A 5,104-nucleotide genomic window follows, 5' to 3' on the forward strand; every position below is an offset into this window, starting at 1 on the left:
ACCACCACACACACACACACACACACACACACACACACACACACACACACACACACACACACACACACACACACACACACCACACACACACACACACACACACACACCACACACACCTGGCCGTAGTCCAGCACTAGCACAAAAAGCCATCCAGATGCAGTAAGCAGATACAACACAGAGCTCCAACATGGTGCTGCCTGCCAAACAGCCTACACTAACGTGAGCTGACACAATCGTATTACAGAGAGAAAGAGAGGGAGAGAGAGGAGAGAGAGAGATAGGTGGGAGAGCGAGAGAAAGAGAGAGGAGAGGAGAGGGAGGAGGAGAGAGAGAGAGAGATGAGAGAGAGAGAGAGAAGAGGGAAGTGGGTTTGAGAGAGAAAAAGCAGAGGGAGAGCGAGAGCGAGAGAGAGAAGAGAGATTACCCCTGCTGGCTACTGTTTAGAGTACCACCTGTCAGTAATGGCATTGACCTCAACATGACCTTTATAGAGGAGAACAACCTGATCCTCACTGAAGTACTTTATACTGAAGAAGGAAAGAGAGAGAGAAGAGAGAGAGAGAGAAGAGAGAGAGGAGGAAGAGAGAGAGAGAGAGAGAGACCGAGACCGAGACCGAGAGACCGAGACGAGAAAGAGGCCGAAGATAGAGAGGCCGAGAGATAGAGAGGCGAGATAGAGAGGCCGAGAGATAGAGAGCCGAGAGATAGAGAGCAGAGAGATAAAGAGGCAGAGAAAAAGAGCAGAGAGAGAAAGAGCCCTCAACAGATGAAATCCTCCATTCCACTGAGGAGGAAATGATCCCCAAAACAAAAGGCAATAACAAGCTTATGGTTGAGAGAAAAAGAGGCAGAGCGAAAGAGAGTAGAGAGAAAGAGAGGCAGAGGCAGAGGAAAGAGAGGCAAAAGAAAGAGAGGCAGAGCAGAAGAGAAGAGAGAAAGAGATGAAAAGTAGAGAGAAAGAGCAGAGAGAAAGAGAGCAGCGAGAAAGGAGCAGAGGCAGAGAGAAAGAGGGGCAGAGAAAGAGCAGAGAGTATATAGAGTAGGAGAAAGAGAGATAGAGGCAGGAGAAAGAAAAAGAGCAGAGAGAAAGAGAGGCAGAGGCAAGAGAAAGAGGGGCAGAGAGAAAGAGGCAGAGATATAGAGGTAGGAGAAGAGAGATATAGAGGCAGGAGAAAGAAAAAGAGGCAGAGAGAAAGAGCAAGAGAAAGAGAGCAGAGAGAAAGAGAGGTAGGGAGAAAGGAGAATAGAGAAGAGAGAAAGAGGGCAGAGAGAAATAGAAGCAGAGAGAAAGAGAGGCAGAGAGAAAAGAGAGGCAGAGAGATATAGAGGTAGGGAGAAATAAAGGATAGAGCAGAGAGAGAGGCAGAGAGAAAGAGAGGCAGAAGAAAGATGCCAGAGAAGAGAGAGAGAAGAAGAGACCCTCAACAGATGAAATCCCTCCATTCCACTGAGGAGGGAAATGATCCCCGAAACAAAAGGCAATAACAAGCTATGGTTGAGCAGAAAAAAGCAGAGCGAAGCGAGAGCAGAGAGAAAAGAGCAGAGAGAAAGAGAGGCAGAGAGAAAGAGAGGCAGAGCAGAGAGAAAGAGAGAAAGAGATGCCAAAGGTAGAGAGAAAGAGGCAGAGCGAAGAGAGGCAGGGAGATATAGAGGCAGAGAGAAAGAGAGGCAGAGGCTGAGAGAAAAGAGAGGCTGAGAGAAAGAGAGCAGAGAGAAAGAGTAGGCAGAGAGACAGAGAGAAAGAGACATCAACAGATGAAATCCCTCCATTCCACTTGAGGAGGGAAATGATCCCCAAACAAAAGGCAATAACAGCTTATGGTTCTGCCTTGAAAACAAGACAATAAAAGCACCAGTGTTTCTGTTGTGTTGGCATGCATGTGTGTGTGTGTGTGTGTGTGTGTGCTGTGTTGTGTGGTGTGTGTGTGTGTGTTGTGTGTTGTGTGTGTGTGTGTGTGTGTGTGTGTGTGTGTGTGTGTGTGTGTGTGTGTGTGTGTGTGTAAAAGTCTGGCATTTTCTACACAGCCAGTTACTGCCAATGTGCTCTGTGACAGATGGATATAATACATTCACACACACAGAAAATCTGATAAAGGTACTTATGGTGAGTGGTGTGTTGTGTGTGTGTGTGTTGTGTGTGTGTTAAGCATTTCTAATAACAGTCTGAAATATAAACGTTTCCCTCTCAGTCCAAGAGGGAGGAGGGGAACTATGTAAAGCTAAAGATTGTCTTCACTTCCATAGACATCCCTCCAGTCAGTGAGTACCATACTCTCTCTTCTCTCTCTCTGTTGTGTGTGGTGTGTGGTGTGTGTGTGTGTGTGTGTGTGTGTGTGTGTGTGTGTGTGGTTGTGTTGTGTGTTGTGTGTGTGTGGTGTGTGTGTGTTGTGTGTGTGTGTGTGGTGTGTGTGTGCTGTGTGTGTGTGTGTGTGTGCCGTGTGTGTTGCCTGTGTGTTGTCTGTGTGTGTTATGCCTGTGTGTGTGCCTGTGTACCTGACTTTTGGAGGCGCCTCTTGGCGAACATGGCCTGAAGACACCTTGGCTCCTTCACTCCTGTGGATCTCCTCGATAATAGAACTGTTGATGTTTAGAACACATCCCTCGCTCTTCACCCTCTGTTAATTAACTGCACTTAGCGACGCCTCACCTGCAGGGGAGGGGTGGGGAGACATGAGAGGGGGAGAGGAGGGTTAGAGAGAAGAAAGTAGGTGGAGCGGAAGGGGGGTTAAAGAGAGGGGTTAGAGAGGGAGAAGAGGGTTAGAGAGAGAGAAAGTAGGTGGAGCGGGAAGGGGGGTTAGAAGAGAGGGTGTGTGGAGTGAAGAGAGAGAGAACGAGGTTATCCTTACTATAGGGATGCCTATGGAAACCCGGGAGATGCCAATCTTCAGCCTTGACAAAGTTCCCCTCTTCCTTTCTGGTCTGAAACATCAAAGGAATATTCTTTGAGTGGCTAGAACGAGACAGAACTTCAATACCCACATCCCTCTCTCTGTCTGTCTGACCTGTGTTGGCATGTGAGTAGTGTTGTTGGGTGAATGGGTGTTGACGCTGTCAGACTCCTCTCCCTCTCCTCCTGGTAGATACGTCGCGGTCGCTCTCAGTAGCTGGAGGAAACTCTGCATGGACGCCAGGTTGACCAGAGAGACTGAGAGGCACTCTTCGGATCCTCCTCTTACGCAGGATCTCAGACAGCAGGCCCTGACACACAGAGATAGACACCATCAGTACACACATCCTAAGAGGGATACACCGGGGCATCGCAAAAACACTAGTTTTTAGCCGCTACAGACATGTAACAGAGCATACATCACTTTATCAACCTGGGCCTGGGTTCCTCCCGAAGAGAACGTTTGAAACCCATGATTAAATGAATGGAAGCCTCTACTTGTGGCAAGTAACGCGTCCAGCGTAGCAGCCCTGTAATGTTGACCAGGCCAAGAGACACTCAGATCAGCTCTGAAAATATACATAATTAACATCAAAAAAAGAACCTTGATAAGTTTTGTACTAAAACAAACCTGGCTGAGGTCATTTAGAACAGGAGTTTCTCTGAACAGACACACCCACACCAGACAGCACATGTTTTCACCAGTGTAAGTATTTTTCTGTTTCAGGGTGCTAGAGTAAACACAGTAGTATTTTTTGCAGAGTGCTAGAGTAAACCACAGTAGTATTTTTCTGTTCAAGGTGCTAGATAAACACAGTAGTATTTTCTGTTCAGGGGCTAGAGTTAACCACAGTAGTATTTTTCTGTTCAAGGTCTAGATAAACCACAGTAGTATTTTTCTGTTAAGGTGCTAGAGTAAAACACAGTAGTATTTGGGAGTGTGATTAGAGAGGTAGAGACTCTCTGAGGGAGTGTGATTAGAGAGGTACAGACTCTAAGGGAGTGTGATTAGAGAGGTAGAGACTCTCTGTGGGAGTGTGATTAGAGAGGTATAGACTCTCTGAGGGAGTGTGATTAGAGAGGTATAGACTCTCTGGGGGAGTGTGATTAGAGAGGTAGAGACTCTCTGAGGGAGTGTGATTAGAGAAGTACAGACTCTAAGGGAGTGTGATTAGCTGGCCCAGCAGCTGCTCCACTGCTGTCACGAGTTCCTACTGCAGAGAAGAGCTGGGACACACATACACAGTCATAGACATGCGGCAAAAGGCCATGCCAAGAGCTAATCACCACGCACACATGCACACACATCATGAGATCAACCCCTCCTCTCCCACCCCTCATAAATCCCCAACCCCTAGTTTACAGCACAGTCCCATACATCCAGTTCCCCCTGTCCCTGTCTGTCCCATACCTGGGTCCTGTTGAAGGCCACGCGGGCGAACACAGCCTGGGAGATGCCTGCTCTCTTCAGCTCCTCTCTCACCCACTGGTAGATCTCATAGTAGATGTCTGATGGTCCACACACCTGGCTCTGGGACCCAGACCCGGGTCCTGGTGGTCCAGCCTGGGGCTGGGGGTCSAGGGCCTTGGCTAGGGCCAGGGAGGTGGGAGGCCTCCCCACAGAGGGGTGGTTGAGGAACTGCTGGGGGGAGGTAGAGACAGATACAGACAGGCTCTGCTGGGATAACATTCGGGTGACTGCATACTGCTGGTTGAGGAACTGGGCCATGACTATCTGTTGGGGGTTGACTAGCTGGGGGCTGAGGGGGGCGGTCACCAGCCCTGGGGGGCGGAGACTTGGGGCCAGGCAGCCACGACCAGAAATGTGGGCGGCTCCCCCGTGATGGAAGACGAGGGGCGAGGAGTCGGCCTGTTTGGCTGTGTTGCCTGGGATTGGTTGATGGGTAAAGGTCAGATGGGTGGAGCCCGGTTGGGATTGGTCAGAGAAGCTATCAATCTCTGAAGTGAGGAAGAGAGGGATGGAGGAAGAGAGGGATGGAGGAAGAGAGGGGAGTTAGTATAAAAAGCCACAACTATTATTTGCTAACATTAGCATTGATGATGAATATAGGTTAACTATATCGTCAGAGTACCTAACTGAGGAACTCAACTTAACCTTGCACAATACTCTAGATGCAGTTGCACCCCTAAAAACAAAAAACATTTGTCATAAGAAACTAGCTCCCTGGTTTACAGAAAATACCCGAGCTCTGAAGC

The 5,104-nt window shown here is 48.7% G+C and overlaps 1 pseudogene; it reads right to left on the reverse strand.

Moving 5' to 3' along the window:
• The window catches only part of LOC111954765 (DNA-binding protein SATB1-like), a 30,038-nt pseudogene that overhangs the window by 9,074 nt on the left and 15,860 nt on the right, over nucleotides 1–5,104 (reverse strand).

This window comes from Salvelinus sp. IW2-2015, linkage group LG30, assembly GCF_002910315.2.
Source record: "Salvelinus sp. IW2-2015 linkage group LG30, ASM291031v2, whole genome shotgun sequence".
NCBI classification, from domain to species: Eukaryota; Metazoa; Chordata; class Actinopteri; order Salmoniformes; family Salmonidae; genus Salvelinus; species Salvelinus sp. IW2-2015.